Genomic DNA, 23,683 nt, shown 5'->3' with positions numbered 1-23,683 from the left:
GCCTCTGCAGAAACACCCCCCTTGGTGTTTTTATTCTGGGTTCATACCATTCTGTGATTGCATTCACAAATGCTCACTTTTTTTTTTGCTTTTTTAAAAATACAGATTTAAAAATAGAGTAGACAGTTCACTTCAAGGAGATCCAAAAAAAAATTCCGGGATAATCTGCATATTGGAATACTTTGTTCTTGATGCTGACACTGTAGCCTTGAAGTCTCCTCATTTTACCTCTGACCCATCAAGGGATCTGACTAGAGGACTTTTTAGGAGAGCAAAACCAACCACACACCACCTAGATGGCAAATCTGTAACCAAGAAATATAATTTATCCCTTCTCCCTTTTTCTCCCACCCATAGACCTTAATAAGCTTCCAGAGTCTCCTGCTACTAAGCACAATGTCTTGAATCTCAGCCAAAAGAAAAATCATACTTTTTGTCTTCCTGAAAACAACGTTTTAAAATACCCAACATCAGTTCAACAAATATTTATTGAGCATCCACATATTGTTTGTTCTAAGCACTGGGGATAGGGCAGTAAACAGAACAGTTGGACAACAAATACTGGAGAGGAAAGGGGAGGAGGGAATAAGTGCAGGATGGAGAGTAAAATCTAAATAGGGAAAGCCTCACTGAGAAGATGGTTGAGAGGAAAGATCTGAAGGAAGTGAGGGATCTATCCAAACAGGAAAGGACATTGGAGGCCCAGAGAACAGCAAGCTCAGGGAGTTTGAGGTGACAGTGTGCCCGGGGGTTCAAGGAGCAGGCTGGCGAGGCTGGAACAGAGTGAGCCAGGGAGGTGGGGAGGAGCTGCGCTCTGAGGGGCCAGGGGATGTGGGCCTCTGGCCCACAGGAAGAATTCTAACTTTTCATTTGAATGAGACGTCAGACCATTGGAGGGTTTTAAGCAGAGGAACCACAGGAGCTGACTTACGTCTTGACAGGTTGCTGTGGTTACGGTGTCAAAAACATACTGAAGCTGCGCAGTGACGGAAGCTCCAGGTGGGAGGCAACGAGACCGATCCCGGTGAAATATGGCAGTGGCTGGAGCCAAAGGGGTAGCTGTGGGGGGGTGGGGGGCGGGGAAGGGGCTGAATCCCGAGACGCAGATGCAAGGATTTGGGCCTGGGTGCTTGGAAGAATGGAGTTGCTATTAACGGAGACAGGGAAAGCAGCAGGAGCTTTGGAACGGAAAGATCCCGGAAGTTCAGCTGGAGACATATTAAGATTAAATATCCATGAAATCTATCAGCTTTTTCCTTGCTCTTTGACATACAAGAGGAAAAAAAAAAATGACATACAAGAGGAACTCCCTTACTTTTACACGCACACCCATACGCACATACACGTGCACACACGTGCTATTTTCTACCACCCATACTCAAGAAGGGAGTCCTTCCATTCCTGAAGGAGTCATGCCCCTGCTGAGTGAATCCATTCCAGGAGGTCTAGCTGAAATGGTTCCATTGTCCTTGAGCATGGAGATGTCTAAGTCCTCAAGGCCAAGTGAGGAGTGGGCTGGAATGTCTTGAACACTCAGCAGCAACATTTCCTAGTTGCTTATTTCTTTTCTTTTCTTTTTTTATTATTAATGGGCAAACAACTAGGGTGTCAAGCCACAGAAAGCCCAATGAGCCCTGGAGAAAATGACAACATTCTGACCATCAACTCCAGACTGTTGTGATTCCCTGAAACCTACGGCAGTATCATAAATGAAAGGGATGGAGACAGTCTATAAGAACAAGTCATGATAACAGTTATTGGCAGGGGATCATTGGCTATTCTTGTAAGAGAATATCATTTGTCATCCAATTCTTTGTTTACTCACCTAATCCGTCAGTCATTCGATACACACTTCTAGAGAACTCACTGTGTGGCCATAAAAGTGAATATTGTGGCCAGATCTTTCTTTCAAGGAAGACAGGCCAGCTGGGGAGATGAGGTGCAACCTAACGATGCCATGTGTGGTCAGGGAAGGATGTGAAGTGGCGATGGTGATGGAGAGGCAAGAAGGACGGTCCTGCCTGGGCTGAGAGAGGAAGTGTTGCTTGAACACTTGCAAAGACAGTGGACATTCCCAAGGCAGGTGGAGGGGAGGGGAAATGAGGGGCTCACATTTTTCTTAGATGGAATGGCTTGAACACAGAGTGAAGCCGTGAGCACGTTCACAAGTCTACAAATGAGTGCACAGGAATGTGGCATGGGGGTCATAGGGGAAATGGTGAGAGATGGGGCCAGCTCTCAAAGAAGTCTGGTCTGCAGGTAGTTTGGATTTATCCTACAAAGGGGGACCACTAGGTAGGGAAATGGCGTGATAGATTTGCCTTTTAGAAAAACTGCTCTGGTAGAAGGACAAGGAAATGCACAGGATACCTGAACATGTACATGAAGGATTCCACAGATCCTATAGTAAAGACAGTTTCAAAGGTTTTCAGTCAAATTTACTGTAGGCTAATTAAGATAGTTCTTCTAAGCAAATTGACCAATGTAGACACTTGTAGAGTTGCATTTGCCTGAGAGTACTTAGAGTGTTGTCTGTTTTCACAGGAGCCAAACTTGAAGGAAAAACGTTTACATGTTTCTCTGTACCCTAAGTAAAATGAATATGAAAGACAAGAAAATATTTTGTAAGTCTAGTCTATCAGAATGCTTCTTTGGCTCTACAAGCTATTCAGTATAACTCATTTGCTCCATTGCCTAAATTCATTTCAAGGAATTTATAATTAGAAGAGATTTATGTTATTAAAGAAAACAAAAATAAAGGGAAATTCAAGTTTTCAGTTAATGTCACATGTATAGTGGGTGTAGAAAAGTCATTAAAAAGCCTTTGTGTTAGAATAACTGGCTTGGAAAATACCAGGTGAATGTGTAGTACAACATTTCAAAGAAATGAGAAGATTTTTTTCACTCATCATCCTAAAAGTCACTGGAAGATTTAAATATGTCATAAACATTGCTTAAAATCGTAATCAACTGTTAGTGATTACTCTAGAGTAGATGTAAATAAATAATAAATGAACAAGCGAAGCTGTTTAGATGCATGAGGCCTTCTGGAGTCCCAGATGGTTTCCTCACAGATGAAGCACCCTGCCTTCAAAGACACCTTGGTGCTGGGCTCTGACCTCAGTGGGTCCCATCACCCAGTAGTGGTGAGATTCATTCAGATAATTGTGAGAAAGTTGCCATTCCAGAGAAATGAGAAATGAATCCACTCATCAGGCATTATTTCTCTTTTATTGACTGGCATTGAATCCAACTTGTTCTCTCTACTACTGGATCCTGAACCCTTTGAACCAAGATCCCAATCCCTCCTTACCAAGGTGGACATGCCTATAAAGTCTTCAGGCATCTTATAGACCTTTTTCATAGCTCCTAAAAAAAAAAAAAAAAAGGCAGAAAACACTCTGACAAAGGACCCTGCCGCCTTGCACCAGTGTTTCTTCTCTGATGAACTCCTTGAGTGTGTGTGTCTACACTGTTGGCCTGAGTGTAAATTCTAAGCCCCATCTCTTATCTCTATCCAGTGAGGTGCCCCCATAGTGCCATCATTCCTGCTTTTACCAGAATTCTGATACAGTTTGTGAGCCAACTTGGAATGGAAGAGAAAAGAGGAACCTCCAAGCAGGAGGGTCTTGCTACTGAGTGCCACCGTAGGTCAAAGAGAGGTTGCCGAAACTACTACTTCCTGTCTCTGTGATTCTCTGCCTCCCACAAGACAGAAGATTCTAGGCTATGCAGGGCTGAGGAAGCAGAGAAGTTCTCTTGTCCTTATTCCACCTAATTTACATTAATTTAAATCCCTTAGAGAGAATATATGGATTACTCAGACAAAGAACATGAGGAAAAAGTTTGCTGAGTAAATGGAATCAAATGGAATCAAAATGACAGGAACAAAGAAATAAAGTGCTTTTGAAGTATCTTGTCAAAAAGCAAGTTAAAATATTAACATCAGCTAAAATATTTTGAATATTTATCATTTGCTCAACACATACATGTTAAGTGCTTTGTTTACAGTTCTCCCTGAATCCTCAGTACTGATTTGGGAGGACACATGTACAATCTGAGAGTTGAAGGACTTGTCCAGGAACATAAAGTTTTTACATGGGAAGTTTGGGATTCAAAAGTACCTCTTCCTGTGCTCAGTATAATATATGGCCTCCTGACCATTACACCAATATTGTAGGTCTCCTAAAACAAATATTATTAATACTTTGTACATGATTCATATTATTATACATTCTTAAAAGTGATACAACTGTTTTCATTTTAAAATGAATGCAATCTGGAATTTTCACCACTCCACACTAGTCTATTTAATTATTTAGAATTTGTATGACTCTACCATAAAATTCACATATGCTATCCAAAACCCAGAAAGAAAAATAAATGAATTCCATAAAAGCAGTCCAAAACTTAGTATTATCTTGTTTTTCTTTAAATTGTATTCCATTGGGTTCTAATAGCCAAATAGGATTCAATTGCCCAAATACACACAGTGCAGCTCAAAACATTTTAGCAGGCAATAAAGTAGACGGAGTTCTGCAGGAGTTTAAAATCTAAAATTCAAAATGAGCACTTAACAACACAAAGAATATAACCACACACCCAACCATACAAGAAGAAAGTACAAGGAATAATAAATATGCAAGCAAGCACACAAATGATAACTAAGTTTAACATCTGTTTGAGGGTTTCATTGTTGTGAGCATTGTACACACACACACACACACACACACACACACACACACACACACGAATTATCACCCAAATCAGGAAGAACCTAAAAGAAATGAAAGCCAAGAAAGGATTCTTCCCAGTAGAGAGACTGCTGGATGAACCCCGGGAATGGCTTCGGTGAGAGTGGGGTCTGGTTGGTAGAACAAGATGAAGCAAATACTGAGGAGATAGGTTTGGGCAAAATTAAGAGAACATGAAAGAAGGGAAGAGATTTGTTACAGACCCAGAGATCAGATAAAGAGTCCATAATAGTGCCTGAGTAGCCTGACCTATAGAGAGGGACACAACTGAAATCTGCAGCAATTTCAGAGGGTCAGATAACCTGCAGTGGGTGGTGAAGGCATCGGCCCCACTCTATCACCTGGATTGTCAGGATCTGAAGTGGAGGAGAGTAGGCCGGTGAGAAGGACGTGGCCGTGGTCAAGTCTGGAAGCTGGTTACTCAGAAACAAAATCCCTTCATCCACACCATACCACTTCTTCAGATGAAAAGGACAGAGTTCAAATGACAGTAACACCCTTTTCAGGTTTTCAGGCAGTAACTCTTGGCAGAGGAGAAGGGCAAAAGTTCAGAGATGGAAGGCAGTGTGGTCAGGAAGGGAGGAAGGCCAGATTATGAAAGGGACAAATTTTAGTGGTAGAAACTGACATAAAATACACTCACTAGTATTTTAGTCTCTTCACCATGTTCCTTGGTGACATTCTACATCTATTCTGTTGAATGGGAAATACTCAAACTTCAGCTCCAAAATATCATTATTAACAAACTCTGTTTCTTTATTCTGTGTCTTGATAAAAACTTATGAACTCAGTCTGCACCACAGTTGCATTTGTCTCCATATGACTTGGTAGAGAGCTCTATTGCCCTTTGCAGCAGTTAGGAGGTAAGGATGGGAAGCCAGACACAGCACAAATTCCAGCTCTGATCCTTACTTGCTGTGGGACGTTGGGAAGGCACTTCATGTGTCTAAGTCTCAACATCCTCAACTGTTAAAGGGGAAAATCATAATCTCTACCTACATGACTGCTTAACAGATTAAATAAAACAATGCATGTAAAGCATTTAATATCATGCTGGCAAACGGCAAATGCTCAAAGAATATTAAAATTAGAGTTATTTTTTTAATTTTTATTTTTAATTATTTTTTCAAAATTTATTTATTTTTTTTTTATTTTATTATTTAATTTTTTTTTCTTAACATATAATGTATTATTTGTTTCAGGGGTGCAGGTCTGTGATTCATCAGTCTTACACAATTCACAGCACTCACCATAGCACATACCTCCCCAATTTCCATCACGCAGCCACCCCATCCCTCCCACCCCCCTCTACTCCAGCAACCCTCAGTTTGTTTCCTGAGATTAAGAGTCTCTTATGGTTTGTCTCCCTCTCTGGTTTCATCTTGTTTCATTTTTCCCTCCCTTTCCCTATGATCCTCTGTCTTGTTTCTCAAATTCCTCATATCAGTGAGATCATATGATACTTGCCTTTCTCTGATTGACTTATTTCGCTTAGCGTAATACCCTCTAGTTCCATCCACGTCATTGTAAATGGCAAGATTTCATTTTTTGATGGCTGCATAATATTCCATTGTATATATATACACCACATCTTCTTTATCCATTCATCTGTTGATGGACATCTAGGCTCTTTCCATAGTTTGGCTATTGTGGACATTGCTGCTATAAACATTGGGGTGCACGTGCCCCTTCGGATCACTACATTTGTATCTTTGGGGTAAATACCCAGTAGTGCAATTGCTGGGTCATATGGTAGCTCTATTTTCAATTTTTTGAGGAACCTCCATACTGTTTTCCAGAGTGGCTGCACCAGCTTGCATTCCCACCAACAGTGTAGGAGGGTTCCCCTTTCTCTGCACCCTCACCAACATCTGTCGTTTCCTGACTTGTTAATTTTAGCCATTCTGACTGGTGTGAGGTGGTATCTCATTGAGGTTTTGATTTGGATTTCCCTGATGCCAAGCGATGTTGAGCACTTTTTCATGTGTCTGTTGGCCATTTGGATGTCTTCTTTGCAGAAATGTCTGTTTATGTCTTCTGCCCATTTCTTGATTGGATTATTTGTTCTTTGGGTGTTGAGTTTGATAAGTTCTTTGTAGATTTTGGATATTAGACCTTTATCTGACATGTCATTTGCAAATATCTTCTCCCATTCTGTCAGTTGTCTTTTGGTTTTGTTGACTGTTTCCTTTGCTGTGCAGCTTTTTATCTTGATGAAGTCCCAATAGTTCATTTTTGCCCTTGCTTCCCTTGCCTTTGGCGATGTTTCTAGGAGGAAATTGCTGTGGCTGAGGTCAAAGAGGTTTCTGCCTATGTTCTCCTCAAGGATTTTGATGGATTCCTGTCTCACATTTAGGTCTTTCATCCATTTGGAGTCAATTTTTGTGTGTGGTGTAAGGAAATGGTCCAGTTTCATTCTTCTGCATGTGGCTGTCCAATTTTCCCAACACCATTTGTTGAAGAGACTTTTTTCCATTGGACATTCTTTCTTGCTTTGTCAAAGATCAGTTGACCATAGAATTGAGGGTCCATTTCTGGGCTCTCTATTCTGTCCCATTGATCTATGTGCCTGTTTTTGTGCCAGTACCATCCTGTATTGATGATGACAGCTTTGTAACAGAGCTGGAAGTCCGGAATTGTGATGCCACCAGCTTTGCTTTGCTTTCTCAACATTCCTCTGGCTATTCGGGGTCTTTTCTGGTTCCATATAAATTTTAGGATTACCTGTTCCATTTCTTTGAAAAAAGTGGATGGTATTTTGATAGGGATTGCATTAAATGTGTAGATTGCTTTAGGTAGCATAGACATTTTCACAATATTTGTTTTTCCAATCCATGAGCATGGAACATTTTTCCATTTCTTTGTGTCTTCCTCAATTTATTTCATGAGTATTCTATAGTTTTCTGAGTACAGATTCTTTGCCTCTTTGGTTAGATTTATTTCTAGGTATCGTATGATTTGGGTGCAATTGTAAATGGAATCAACTCCTTAATTTCTCTTTCTGTCTTGTTGTTGGTGTATAGAAATGCAACTGATTTCTGTGCATTGATTTTATATCCTTCGACTTTACTGAGTTCCTGTATGAGTTCTAGCAGTTTTGGGGTGGAGTATTTTGGGTTTTCTACATAGAGTATCATCATCTGCAAAGAGTGAGAGTTTGACTTCTTTGCTGATTCAGATGCTTTTTATTTCTTTTTGTTGTCTGATGGCTGAGGCTAGGACTTCTAGTACTATGTTGAATAGCAGTGGTGGTAGTGGACATCACTGCTGTGTTCCTGACCTTAGGGAGAAAGCTCTCAGTTTTTCCGCATTGAGAATGATATTCACTGTGGGTTTTTCATAGATGGCTTTTATGATATTGAGGTATGTACCCCCATCCTTACACTGTGAAGAGTTTTAATCAAGAAAAGATACAGTACTTTGTCAAATGCTTTTTCTGCATCTATTAAGAGGATTATATGGTTCTTGTTCTTTCTTTTATTAATATATTGTATTAATACAATTTGTGGGTGTTGATTTGTGGATGCTGAACCAACCTTGCAGCCCAGGGATAAATCCCACTTGGTCGTGGTGAATAATCCTTTTAACGTACTGTTGGATCCTATTGGCTAGTATTTTGGTGAGAATTTTTGCATCCATGTTCATCAGGGATATTGGTCTGTAGTTCTCCTTTTTGATGGGGTCTTTATCTGGTTTTGGGATCAAGGTAATGGTGGCCTCATAAAATGAGTTTGGAAGTTTTCCTTCCATTTCTATTTTTTGGAATAGTTTCAGAAGAATAGGTATTAATTCTTCTTTAAATGTTTGGTAGAATTCCCCTGGGAAGCCATCTGGCCCTGGGCTCTTGTTTGTTGGGAGATTTTTGACTACTGCTTCAATTTCCTTACTAGTTATGGGTCTGTTCAAGTTTTCTATTTCTTCTTGGTTCAGTTTTGGTAGCTTATACGTCTCTAGGAATGCATCCATTTCTTCCAAATTATCTAACTTGCTGGCATATAGTTGCTCATAATATGTTCTTATAATTGTTTGTATTTCTTTGGTGTTGGTTGTGATCTCTCCTCTTTCATTCATGGTTTTATTTATTTGGGTCCTTTCTCTTTTCTTTTTGATAAGTCTGGACAGGGGTTTATCAATCTTATTAATTCTTTTAAAGAACCAGCTCCTAGTTTCATTGATCTGTTCTACTGTTCTTTTGGTTTCTATTTCATTGATTTCTGCTCTGATCTTTATTATTTCTCTTCTCCTGCTGGGTTTAGGCTTTATTTGCTGTTCTTTCTCCAGCTCCTTTAGGTGTAGAGATAGGTTGTGTATTGGAAACCTTTTTTGTTTCTTGAGAAAGGTTTGTATTGCTATATAGTTTCCTCTTAGGACCGCCTTTGCTGCATCCCAAAGACTTGGAACAGTTGTGTTTTCATTTTCATTTGTTTCCATGAATTTTTTTAATTCTTTTTAATTTCCTGGTTGACCCATTCTTTAGTAGGATGCTCTTTAGCCTCCATGTATTTGAGTTCTTTCCAACTTTCCTCTTGTAATTGAGTTCTAGTTTCAAAGCATTGTGGTCCAAAAATATGAAGGGAATGGTCCCAATCTTTTTGTAGTGGTTGAGACCTGATTTGTGACCCAAGGTGTTATCTATTCTGGAGAATGTACCATGTGCACTAGAGAAGAATGTGTATTGTGTTGCTTTGGGATGGAATGTTCTGAATATATCTGTGAAGTCCATCTGGTACAGTGTGTCATTTAAAGCCTTTATTTCCTTGTTGATCTTTTGCTTAGATGATCTGTCCATTTCAGTGAGGAGGGGTGTTAAAGTCCCCTACTATTATTGTATTATTGTCTATGTGTTTCTTTGATTTTGTTATTAATTGGCTTATATAATTGGCTGCTCCCATGTTAGGGGTATAGATATTTAAAATTGTTAGATCTTCTTGTTGGATAGATCCTTTAAGTATGATATAGTGTCCTTCCTTGTCTCTTATTATAGTCTTTGGTTTAAAATCGAATTTGTCTGACATAAGGATTGCCACCTCAGCTTTCTTTTGATGTCCATTAGCGTGGTAAATGGTTTTCCACCCCCTCACTTTCAATCTGGGGGTGCCTTTGGGTCTAAAATGAGTCTCTTGCAGACAGCATATCAATGGGCCTTGTTTTTTTTTTTTAACCAATCTGATACCCTGTGTCTTTTGATTGAGGCATTTAGCCTATTTAGGGTAACTATTGAAAGATATGAATTTAGTGCCACTGTATTGCCTGTGAGGTGATTGTTACTGTATATTGCCTCTGTTCCTTTTTGGTCTATGTTACTTTTAGGCTCTTTCTTTGCTTAGAGGACCCCTTTCAATATTTCTTGCAGGACTGCTTTGGTGTTTGCAAATTCTTTTAGTTTTTGTTTGTCCTGGAAGATTTTTATCTCTCCTTCTATTTTCAATGACAGCCTAGCTGGATATAGTATTCTTGGCTGCATATTTTTCTCATTTAGTGCCCTGAGTATATCATGCCAGTCCTTTCTGGCCTGCTAGGTCTCTGTGGATAGGTCTGCTGCCAAACTAATGTTTCTACCATTGTAGGTTACAGACATCTTGTCCCGAGCTGCTTTCAGGATTTTCTCTTTGTCTCTAAGACTTGTGAGTTTTGCTATTAGATGTTGGAGTGTTGACCTATTTTTATTGATTTTGAGGGGGCTTCTCTATGCCTCCTGGGTTTTGATGCCTGTTTCCTTCCTCAAATTAAGGAAGTTCTCCACTGTAATTTGTTCCAATATACCTTCTGCCCCCCTCTCTCTTTCTTCTTCTTCTGGGATTCCAATTATTCTAATATTGTTTCATCTTATGGTATCACTTATCTCTTGAATTCTCCCCTCATGATCCAGTAGTTGTTTATCTCTCTTTTTCTCAGCTTCTTTATTCTCCATCATTTGGTCTTTTATATCACTAATTTTCTCTTCTGCCTCATTTATCCTAGCAGTTAAAGCCTCCATTTTTTATTGCACCTCATTAATAGCCTTTTTGATTTCGACTTGGTTAGATTTTAGTTCTTTTATTTTTCCAGAAAGAGATTCTGTAGTATCTTCTATGCTTTTTTCAAGCCCAGCTAGTATCTTTATAATTGTCATTCTGAACTCTAGTTCCAACATCTTACTAATGTCCATATTGTTTAGGTTCCTGGCAGTTGGTACTGCCTCTTTTTTTTTTTTTTGAGGTGTGTTTTTCCATTTTGTCATTTTGCCCAGAGAATAGATGAATGAGAGAACAAAATGCTAAAAGGGTAACAACGACCCCAGAAAAATATACACTAAGCAAATCAGAAAAGACCCAAAACCAGGGTGGTGGAAAGAAAGGGAAAAAAAAAAAAAGAATATGATCAGGCTGGTGAATAGAACAGAGCCACACACTAGATTTTGGGTGTATTTTGGTTTGTTAGAAGAAACTGCCTCCCAAAATTTTAAAGAAAGAAAAACTTATATATATACAAAAATGAGGGTAAATACGATGAAGGGATGGAATATAACTGTAAAGATGAAAATTAATAAAGATTTTAAAGAAGGAATTAATAAGATAAGTTGGTTGAAATAAGAAAGAAGAAAAAAAAAAGAGAGAGAATGTGATTAGTCAGGAAACTAGAACAAAGCCAAACACTAGATTTAGGGTATAGTTTTGTCTGTTAGAAGAAACTGTATCCCAAAATTTTAAAGAAAGAAAAACTTATATATATCTACAAAAATAAGGTTAAATACAATGAAGGGATAGAATATGACTGTAAAAATGAAAATTAAAAAAGATTTTTAAAAAGGAATTGATAAGATATTGGTTGAAAAAGGAAAGAAGAAAAATTCAAAAAAAAAAGAAAAAGGAAAAAATAAAGAAGACTAAAAAGATTAACTTTGAAAGACTAAAGAATCATGGGGAAAAAGCCATGAATTCTATGTGCAGTATTCACCTAGTGATGGAGTTCTGCCATTCTCATTGATCGGTAAACTTGGTCTTGGCTGGCTGTTCTTGCTGATCTTCTGGGGGAGGGGCCTGTCGCAGTGATTCTCAAATGTCTCTGCCGGAGTCAGAATTGCCCCGCCCTTGCCGGGTCTGGGCTAAGTAATCCACTCGGGTTTGCTCTCGGGAGCTTTTGTTCCCTGCAAGCTTTCCGTGCAGCTTTGGAGGATGAGAGTGAAAATGGCGGCCTCCCAATCTCTGCCCCAGAGGAGCCGAGAACTCAGGGCCCCACTCCTCAGTGAGCCCCCAGAGAGAAGCAGTCAATCACTCCCGTCTCCCTGGTCTCCAGCCGCACTCCATGCTCACCTGGCCTGTGACCAAGCATTTCTATCTCTGGCACCCAACTTGGTGTGGAGCCTCCAAACCCAGCAGATCCCTGCAGTGTGCTCCCAAGCCGCTCCTCCCAGGGGAGGAAGGGGAATCTCCCTGGATCTGCCACTTGTTGGGTCCCTGCTGGAAGGGCAGTGGCCTGACTGTGCCATGGATCACGGTTTATGGCAACCCCGAGCTGAGAGCCTGCTCCTCGGCTCCATCTCTGCAGCTGGCTTCCCCGCTCCGATACCTGGGAGTTCTGCCACACTCAGGCACCCCTGGTCTTTCTGTGACCCTGAGCGTCCTGAGACCACACTGTCCCAGCGAGGGTTCCACCCCCTGCTTAGCCACTGGAGCGACATCCCTCAGTGGAGCAGACTTCTAAAAGTTCCGATTTTGTGCTCCCTGGCTCTATCACTTGCCAGTAGCGGCTGATGGAGGCCCCCTCCCCCTCCATCTATCCTCCTGAATATCACCTCGGATTCACTTCTCCGTACATCCTACCTTCCAGAAAGTGGTCACTTTTCTGTTCAGAGAGCTGCTGCTATTCTTTTCTTCGATCTCCTGTTGAGTTCGTAGGTGTTAAGATTGGTTTGATCCTTATCTAGCCGAATTCATGGGACCAGATGAAATTTAGGTCTCCTACTCCTCTGCCATCTTGCTCTTCCCTCCTAGAGTTATTTTTTCTGTATGCTTTCTCTCCAGATAAATTTCAAGCTTCTTAAAAGTAAGTTCAAAGTTTATGTTACCTCTGATACCCCAACAAAATATTAAATCCCCACCTTCCACAAACAGTAGGGGGTTGAGAAGTAAAAACGATTGCAGCTTTGACCAGGATTATATGCCCCACCAACATCGGAGCAGAAAGTGGATCCTTCCATCCATCATTCATATAGCAGCAAACACCCTGGTACATTTTTGACTGGATGGATTGTTGGCTTCTAGAGGAAGAGATTTAAAAACTATGGGTTAATAAGTTTACACAAATTGGGTCCCTTGTGAAGTTTGCAGAGGTGTGGTGATGTTTGGTATCTAATTATTCATCCCTGACAATTTTTCCTTCTTCTTATACTTTGTTGTAGCAATGGTCTGTTTTGGATAGCTTTTCATCTGACTGCATGACCTGCTAATAAATTCAAGCATTCTCAACCCAATAAACTCAAATTTTAATGACAGTAGCCTATTTTGAATATACATGATTGGAATCCCACTCTTGGCGCATAATGAATCCCTCTTGTGGCCCGCCTTGGACTCTATTAAATCTTTGTGACCCTACCACAATGGTTTGGTTCAGTATCCCTCCACCATCGAATACATTAAAAACAAAACAAAACACTGTCATACATGGAAGAGTTCATAAAATCCAGCCTGTGAAAGACAGTCAGCAATCTGTCCAAGTCACGTCCTGGACTTTTTGTTTTACAGACTTTCCCAGAATATTGGCTCAATGTTAATAGAGAAGCAGTACATCAAACTTAAAAAGGAAGGACTTGGTTAGTTTATGGGAGCCCAGAACCTAGAGAGCTGCCCACACCTCTGAGAAACACCAAGTTTGCTAAATCGGCTCTTGTCCGCTGGGATCCTCTAGCTGATAAAATCAAGGGGCTGTAGAGGATACATGCTTAGCCCTTTGGGGTTATTACTAAATAGACCTATAAAGGTACTTTTTTGCTTTTTGCACAAACTGCAAATACAAAGGCACCAAAAGCAGTCATTTGCAAACATATTCTTTTCCCCTCCAGGCCATGCATTATTTTTTCTAAGTGAGAATGAAAGACTTTGAAGTTCTAAGTAGAATAGTTATTCTCATTTGCCTTGCCTTTTTTTTTTTTTTCTTTCAGAATTATCATTTCTGGGGTGCCTGGGTGGTACAGTCAGTTAAGCCTCCAATTCTTGGTTTTGGCTCCGGTGGTGATCTCAAGGTCGTGAGACGGTGCCCCATGTCAGGCTCTACCCTCAGCATAGATTCTGCTTCAGTTTCTGTCTCTCTCTCCCTCTGTCTCTCCCTCTTGTGCTCTCTCTCTCTCTAAATTAATAAATAAATCTTTAAAAAAATAATTATTTCATATTCTTATAAAGTGTTATTAGGTATATTTTTGAAGCAAATGATACAGCTTTGGAACTAAAAAATTCTTAATTGGGGCGCCTGGGTGGCTCAGTCATTAAGCGTCTGCCTTCGGCTCAGGTCATGATCCCAGGGTCCTGGGATCGAGCCCCGCATCGGGCTCCCTGCTCAGCGGGGAGCTCGCTTCTCCCTCTCCTACTCCCCCTGCTTGTGTTCCCTATCTCGCTGTATCTCTCTCTGTCAAATAAATAAATAAAATCTTAAAAAAAATTCTTAATAAAGGAAATTGCTGCTCAGAGAATTTTAAATAATTTGCTCAAAGTGCCACAGACAATGAGAGTTAGATGTGGGAGCAGGATCCTATTCTCCACTTCTAAATGCAGTGTTTATACCCTGCCAAGGAGCCCAGCTTCAAATAGCGGAGCATTGCCCACATGCTCTGGACTCTCAAACACCCCAAACCTGTAGAGCTGCCCTTGCCCTTCTTTCAAGCATTTCCTACCTTTATTCTGCCTCATGTTCTAGGCAATCAGATGGAATTCAAGCAGTTTCAGCACATTTCACCAGAACAGCTAAAAGCATGACTTCTTACACAACTGCTGTATAAAAACACAGATATCCTAAAGGCAAGAGAATATTAATAACGTGTCATGAATCCCCCTGACCTACATGAATAGTGCTCTCCAACACAGGCAGAAGTAAGAGGTGAGCAACACGTGTAGGTAAAACCGTGCCATGTGATGGGGCGGAGGTGCCATGCGGGAGCTGAAGAGGGATCCTAATTTGGGGTCATAGAGAGAGCACTGCAACAGATGTCCTGATCCTGATCTAAAGGATGAGTAAGGGTTGCCAGGGCAGGGAGTGGGGAGAAGTACCCTGTCACAATAACCAGAGTTGACTTTTACTCTACCACTAAGTAGTTACAAGCCCCTGTCCAAGTTATAAATCCCCTGAGTTTCAATGTTCTTATCTGAAAATGGACTTATCAGTAGTAACTACCCAAAAAGTTTGGTGAGGTTTAAACGAACACACAGGTGTCATTTCTTATGAAAGCATAAGTAGATATTCCATACATTTTAGCTATGATAATGTTGATGATGATGGAACGATGTGCTCAAGGACCTGGAGGTAAAAATTGCATAGCATTTTCCTGAACATTCCAGGAAAAGCAGATCTTTCAGATTGGTGGGTGGATGAATGTAATTTAACTGAAGTGGACTCTCTTCTCCTAGCTGTGGTGTCAGCAAGAAATTGCACATCACTCCAACTAACTAATACAGTGGAATACTCATTAAAGCTTGTTCTCTCTTCAAAGGCTTGATGGTGGGTTTATGGCAGCCTTCATTAGAAAGCATGTGTGAATTTAAGGTAGGCAGCCTTCATGGAGGAAAAAGATTTAAGTGTAAGAGAAAGGTAAAATGGAGCCATAGGAAGAGTGGGATAGGCAGCCAGGGCCAGGTATAAAGAACTGGCCCCATACCTGGGAGTAGACCAATAGAAGGTCTATGGCTTGGAAGGTTCCAGGAACACTGGCCCACAGAACTTCCTTCAGCGGCACCATTTAAATGATCTGAAGTGGTAGGGCTCAGAAAACTAACCGCGGCTTTTGGTCCAGGGATGAAGCTTCCTGAATGGACTGTCCACCAAGTTGGTGAGAGTTCCAGTCTTGCCTCCTGTCTCTCAGGCTTGGGGGCCACCTCATGAGTGAGACCTTTGGTTCAGTAGGGCTTTGAGTCCTAGAATGCCCATGAAGGGGCTACTGGATGGAACTGATCATAATTACCTGTGGCACAGGTGTGTCCATTTATTAACAAGAAGTGATTCTGCTTCTAATACAGAGAAATAAGTCATTTACAAATGGAGGTGAAGTGGTTTTTCCCAGATGTCACAGCAAAGCTCAGGCAGACTTTGCCCTAGAAGGCAAACATTTTACCCACAAAGATCTCACAGCCATGGGGATTGTCCTTTCGCAAGAGAGAATGACCAAGCAAAATTACTTAAATAAATGTCTTCTCCTCTAAAGTTAACAAGATCCTTAACTTCTGAAAAGGCTATCTGCTATAGACTGAATGTCATGTCTCCCCCAAATTCATACAATGAAACCTAATTCTCAGGGCAATGTGGTCTTAGGAAGTGGGGCCTTTGGGAGGTGATGAGGTCATGAGGGTGGAGCCCACACCAATGGGATTAGTGCCCTTGTAGAAGAGACCCAGAGAGCTCCCTGGCCCTCTTTCCTCACGTGAGGATACAGTGGCTGGTGCCTTAATCGTGGACTTGCCAGTCTCCAGAACTGTGAGAAATAAACGTTTCTTGTTTAAACCAACCAGTCTATGGTATTTTTGTTACAGTAGCCTGAACTGACTAAAACCCTGTGTTCGGGGTGCCTGGGTGGCTCAGTCAGGTAAACATCTGCCGTGGGCTGAGGTCATGATCCCGGAATCCTGGGATGGAGCCCCACGTAGGGCTCTCTGCTCAGTGGGGAGCCTGCTACTCTCTCTCCCTCTGCCTGCCGCTCCCCTTGCTTGTGCTCTCTCTCTGTGTCAAATGAATAAATAAAATCTAAAAAAAAAAAAAAAAAAAAAGGCAAAACAAAACAATGTGTTAGAAACACCAAAACCAACTGTGACTGGAGTATTATGTCATTTCTGAATCTTTGCATGGATGGCATGGAGCGGTGCAAGAATCTGGATGGCAGGCAAAGCTCTTCCATGGAGACTCACCTCCACTCACATTCCAGGCACGTGGAAATTCAGAAGCACCCTTCCCTCTTATGCTTCCTTCCACTGCTCCTTCTCCCTGCCACATCTCCCAGGAGGCTGTTGGGCTTCCTAATCCTGCTTTCTCTTAAAACAGACTCCTCTGCCTGCCCCCACAGGAGCCCCTTTTTCTCCTGGGCTGCAGGTATCTATTGAGCCATTTTCATTTTAATGAGCAGGATGTGTTCACAGGGCAAGTCAGTGCATTGTAAAAGCCTTTATTAATCACTCCATGGTGCCATCAAATGACAGGCATTTGGTTCCGAAAGCAAATACTGCAAACCAAGAACCTTAATATAGAGGTGGATATAAAATTATAATAGCCAAGTGGCAAGTCCTTGGTGCATTTAGAGGATCACAAGAGGATGAAAAGAGCTTCTGGTGCCTCTCTAATTGTTTTTAAATTTTTATTTATGGTCATATTAAGCAGTTCCCTGAGAGCTCGAGCCATTTAAATTATGGTGATTCTTTCTGAAGGCTTTTAACTGTAAGGAAATTGGGAATTAGTCCCTTTTCGGAGGAGAGACAGGTGCCTGATATTTCCTAGCAGACGACGGTCTTTCAAACTTGCTGAGTGGATGAGTTATCAACCGTTTGCAACCTTCAGCGTGCTTCAGAGTCCCCTGATGAACTGAATAAACTCCGATTGCGGAGCTCCACTTCCGGAGTGCAGATGCTGCTGGTCTGGGGAGCAGACTTTGAGAACTACTGGTCTAGAACAGCCTTTGAGCTAACTGTACCAGGCCATCTGTCATTGTTGGGTAAGGTTTAAAAGGGAATGGGTCTTCCAAGAAGCACCCCAGTCCCTCCAGTGACTTTATCTCAGCAAGAAGGGCACACTGCTATCCTCACACTATGCTCTTCTAATTGCCTAAGGATTGGATGCTGCTTAAGGCGAAAACATGAGTGTCTGTTCCCAGTCATTACTGTGGAGTAACAGCTAATACATACACGGGGCTGGGCCAAGTCATTGCATGATGATGTGAATCTACTAACATTTGTCCAGAAAAATTAGAAAATAATTACGTTGAATTTTCCAGCAAATCCAGTGATGTTTTTGTCCAGTAAGTCCATACCTCAATATACAATTGAGCCTCGAGAAATACAGGTTTGAACTGCAGGGTCCACTCATACATGGATTTTTTTCGATAAAGACTGTACAGTACTATAAATGTATTTTTTTCATGATTTTCTTAAGATTTTCTTTTCTCTTACTTTATTATAAAAATGCAGTGTATAATATACATAACATATAAAATCTGGGTTATTTGACTATTTATATTATCCATAAGCCTTCTAGTCAACAGTTGGCTATTAGTAGTTAAGTTTTGGGGGAGTCAGAAGTTATACCCGGGTTTTCAGATGTGTAGAGGTCGGCACCCCAAGCCTTGCTTTGTCCAAGGGTCAAGTGTATTCCATTTTAGAATAAGCAAAGAATAACCATATATAATTTCAGCAATGCAGTTGCAATAAAGGAGGTTTACTTTATGCCTAAACTCTGACATCTTTTGATTTCACTTCAACCTATTCTCTAACAATAGATTATGATTCTTTGCCAAAGAATTTTTATTATATGTGGCATTTCTATTATATCACACCTTAAGATGTCCTCTCAGGATAGCATCTTTTACATCTGTTAAATTCTCAGTCTTATGTTATTAATTTAATTCCCCATGTTGATTGTACTGAAATTCATTACTTTTTTAACCTTTTATTTTGAAATAATTTCAAACGTACAAAAAAGTTGCAGAATGGTACAAAGAACTCCCATACAACCTACACACAGATTAGCCAATTGTTCACATTTTATCACACCTCTTGTCTGTATTAACACACACATATATAATATACACGTAAATATACTATATGTGTAACCTATGTAAAATATGTACATAGATCTAACATCACATCAATTACTCTATATAATATACATATTTTTTCTGAACCATTCAAGAGTAAGTAGCAGACTTATCCCTCAAGATTTCAGTGTTTATTTCCTAAAAATAAAGACACTCTACTACAGGGGCACCTGGGTGGCTCAGTCGGTTAAGCCTTCAGCTCAAGTCATGATCTCAGGGTCCTGGGATTGAGCCCTCATTGGGCTCCCTGCTCAGCAGGGAGTCTCCTTCTCCCTCTCCCTCTGTCCCTCCCCCTGATTGTGCACACTCTCTCTCTCAAATAAATAAATTAAATCTTGAGAAAAAAAAAGGCACTCTACTACATAAACACAGAACAACCACCAGCATCAGAAAATTGACATTGATACCACCATTAAATTTATAGACTCCATTCAAATTTTACTAATTGTTTCAGTAAAATCCTTTATAAATTGAGGATCCAATCTACGATTACTTGTTGTGTTTAGTTGCCATGTCCTTCAACTTGGAATAATTCTTCAGTCTTTCCTTGCATTTTATGTACTTGGTATTTTTTAAGTGTATAGGACTGTTATTTTGTGTAGTAGTCCGCAACCTGAATTTGTTTGATTTTTCCTCATGATTAGATTCAAGGTATGCTTTATGACAGGAATATGAGAACAGTGATGCTATATTCTTCTTGAAGCATCATATGAGGAGGTCCATGATGTCATTTTGTCCCATTCTGGGTGTTGTTAAATTTTGCTACTTGGTTATGATTATGTCTGCCAGTTTTTTTGTACTACTTATTAATAAGTTATTAACAAGTATTTTGATAGGATAGATTTTGGCACTATAAATATCCTGATCCTCATCAAACTATCACCAGCTAGTTTTGGCATCCATCAATGATTTTTAGGTCTGAACAATGACAACTCAATTTCTTTAACTAAAATTCGTGGGTTTTATGGAAAATAAGGGCTAGGAAATGACTATAAAACAATGATCAGCCCTTGAGTATGCAGGCTAATTGGGAAAGTAAGAAATAGACACAGACAGAGAACATGAGCTATCTGATGAAGTGTCAGGCTGGTGGTGAACTGAAGTTCCACAGCTGTTGAGAAGAGTATAACATGGAGGGGTAGTTTGGGTTTCAAGCTGGCTAGGCTGTAAGGAAGATGTAACCCTGGGAGGAGAAGAGATGTTGAGGCAAAAGCAAAGCACGGGAAACAAGAAACTGATGCTGTAAGAGCAAAAGTTTTTATAGGGAATATGGGGGAGACAGGAATAAAAATTTTGAGTTGAGAACCTGTTTCACTGATTTTCAGGAACATATGGTCAAATCCATGAAATAATCAAATAGGAAACAGTACTTGAAAATTTTGAGTCCTACAGTAGTTTCCACCCTTTTAATAACCAAGAATCCATTTCATTATCTCTTCTGCAAATTCCTGCAATATTATGGCTGACCATCATTTCTCATCTGCATGGAAAGTAATATTTTCAGTCAAAAGTGATTTTTTTCTAATCCTACAAAAGCAAAGCATTTTGATAGTTTAACTAATTTGAGCAGTTTTATTGTGGCATGAACTCTAATTTTATTGAGTTTTTTTGAAATATTAAGAATAGTTGGAGGATTCTCGTTGTTCATGGACTCTTAGAATTTGGAAATACTCATCTACTTTAATAATTTCATATTATAGATAAGGAAATAACAAGCCCAGAAAAGTTAAGTAACTTGCCCAAGGTCACACAGTCATTTATGGTCATCCCAGAACTAGCCCACAGTCTTGACATTAACCCAGAACCTGTTCCTTTGTCTTTCTTCTTAGTTGAGGATTTTATTATATTCTAATTTGTATTATTTTCACTTTTTTTTTGCATTAATCATTTCCTCCAAAGATTTTAAACTCTTTGAAAAAAGGCAATGTAATTTAGTTTTATGAATAATAATGATAGCAATATGTGTAAATTATTCCTAAACAACAGACTCAGTACTAAATGCTTTGTAGACATTGCTCATTTAAGCTGTCTAACAACTCTGTGGAACAGGTATTATCAGTCTCACTTCACAGATACAGAATCTGAGCTTTGTGAAGGTTAAGTAATTTGCCTACAATCATGCAGCTAGTCAAGAGTAGAACATAGGTTTTGGTTTGTTGTTTTTTTTTTTTTTTTTTGAGATTTTATTTATTTATCTGAGAGAGAGAGAGAGAGTGGGGTGGAGGCAGAGGGAGAAGCAGGCTCCACACTGAGCAGGGAGCCTGACTCAGGGCTCAATCCCAGGACCCTGGGATCATGACCTCAGCCAAAGGCAGACGCTTAACTGACTGAGCCACCCAGGAGCCCCAAGAGTAGAACATAGGTTTAACCCCAGGTCCAGCCTTCTCCAAAGCCTTTGTTCTGTCTACCAGCTAAGCGGCCTCTGAGGGTAGTCGTAATGCTTCATTCCCTAACTTAGCCAGAGGGCCAAGTCCAATGATTTTTTGAGGTCCCTTATGATGCCTAGCTTTCAGAAAGACATGAATGTCATAAAAGCATGGGTAGTTGTTTTCTGAGATCAATAAGTTACTACAAAATATACTAAATTTATCAAAGTGAACACATGCAAGTCTCCTCTATTTATTTTTACAAGACAGTTGGAAATATATTGAATCAGAGAATTTTCACATTTCCTAAGATGTTTGGCATTCATTTTATTGTTTATTTCTTCTTATCAATTTTGTCCTTTGCAGGCAATTTTTCCTACAGGCAATTTTCCAGCAAAAATATCCCTACTCCCTTGGAATGCTTCTGTTCATCTGTAAAGCCTAAAGGGTAATATTGGACATCTTTAATAAACATGTCACTTCTCTTGAGCTTTTGAATGGTCGCCATTCAGGAGCAAGGGGGCCAGAGGTGGGGCCTCAGGGACCACCAGCAGAGTAGAAAATATTGCAAACATTGGGCTGGGGAGAAAGGATGACACCAAAGCTGTGTGGGAAAGAGAGAGAGCTGTTTGAAAATGCAAGATTGCTTGGCAGGAAGAACACCAATTGAGAAATTAATGGTGCCCCCACATATTTAATTGAACGCAGGGAATTTAATCCTGAGACATCTTGAGTGGGAGCTCACTCTCCTGTTTCCTGTCGGATTTGGCAGTGCCCTGTTCTGTTACTGGGCCCTGGGAAGGGAGGGGCTTCAGCTGAGAGGGGGACACCTCTGCCTTCACTTTCCTGAGAGTTGCTTTAGCACGGTAGAGGCCAGACCCAGAGTTCCAAAAGCCTTTCCCACGTTCTTGATGCATCCTCCAAGGCAGGCTTTCCCCCTTATTCCTTTCTTTTCAGTTTTTTCTTTTGTTTTGTTTTTAACATTTGCTTTAGATATGCTACACTGTGTAGTGGTTTTAACCCTAGTCATGCATTAAAATCACTCTTCTGTATTGTTGGACTTTTTTAACCACATGAATTTATTGTTTCAAAAAAATAAAGTGACTCCAGGGCACAGAAATCTTAATTTAATTGGTCTGGAATGGGGCCTGGGCACCAGTACTTACAAGCTCCCCAGTCGGTCCCAAAGTACAGCCCTAATGTGATTCTCAGCCTGGGACCCCCAGAGGTCCTCACGAACTACTGTGACTATTTCAAAGAGCCCCAGGACAGTCATCTATTTTACCCGTGATAAACTTAACACCGAGTCTTCTCTTGGCTGGAACTAAATCAACACCTGTGGTAACAGCCTGTCACTTTCCAAAGACAAACTCTGAGAAGCAGAGTTTCTAAAAGAAAACAGAAGTGGAAAATTAATTATTAGTTTATAAATACAGTTTCTACATAGATAAAATCTTTCAAAACCGAGTGGATCATGGAAGAAAGTAAATAAAAGGGTACTTTGACATGATAAAATTGGGAAGCAATCTGATAAGGTTATCTTTTAAGCTGGTATTAAAGTTAGCCTTCAAACATACAAGAACAAATAAATGAAAGGCATACCAGAAAGGCGCTGGTGGCAGGCCCAAGCCAGCTATGGGATTTTATATTTGTCGTGGAGAACGTGCTCTCTGATATGCAAAGGGGGAAGTTGGTGATCTTTGTCTCTGAATGCACCTGCATTCTCTTGCTATAGGCAGTAAGTAGCACAGCATCTCCCAATCACCCCATCTCGCATCTATCAATCCCATTAGGACCAGACCCTTCAAGACCTGTCTGAGAAAAATCACAGAGGGAAGGACTAGAGATTATTTCTATTGTCTGCCAAGTTGGTCTCTTGCTATCATCCGGAAATGTTTAACATAAGCGAATCTTTAATTAACTTCAAAAAGTGCCTGTGCTTGGTTTCAGGTATGTAAACATGGCAGGACAAAAGTCACTAATGTTTGGCAAGGGGAGTTCTGAAAACATCAATTAGAAAGAGTTGGTATGAACACCCGATGAACACCCACCTTGACAGTAGGAATGAAATTAGTGCTAAATATGAGGATCCTTCTTACTTCACCAAATATTTGTTCATGATTATACCCTGGGGAAGTGAAATGAAGCACATTTGGGGGATTGTATTTTATTTATTCATACATTTAATAAATATTTAAAGAGAATATACCATGCGCTAGATATTGCTCCCAGCACTAGAGATAGAGAAATGGTCAAATTAAACAAAATCTACTATCCCCATGAAGCTTAGGTCCTGGAAGGGACTGTAGATGTTGGAAGTCAAGAAGAGTGCACACAAAACAGCTATTCCTTAAAACTCTGTATTAAAACATTTGTAGTTCAGGCTTCTAAATAAACATGTGCCTCCTTTGGATACAGAAAACCAAGCTATTCCTTCTAACCCTTCACAAGAATATTTTTAACTCACAGCTTCACGTTGTCTGAATTGATTAAATCAAAATCTAACTAAGAGCAAAACGTAATTGTATGTTCTTACGTTCTCCACCCCAACAGTTTACAATTTAGCGTTTACTAGCCCGGGAGCT

The sequence above is a fragment of the Neomonachus schauinslandi genome, chromosome 8 (genome assembly GCF_002201575.2).
Source record: "Neomonachus schauinslandi chromosome 8, ASM220157v2, whole genome shotgun sequence".
In the NCBI taxonomy this organism is placed as follows: Eukaryota; Metazoa; Chordata; class Mammalia; order Carnivora; family Phocidae; genus Neomonachus; species Neomonachus schauinslandi.
The sequence above is the reverse complement of the archived record's forward strand: the minus strand, read 5'-3'. Positions refer to the sequence as shown.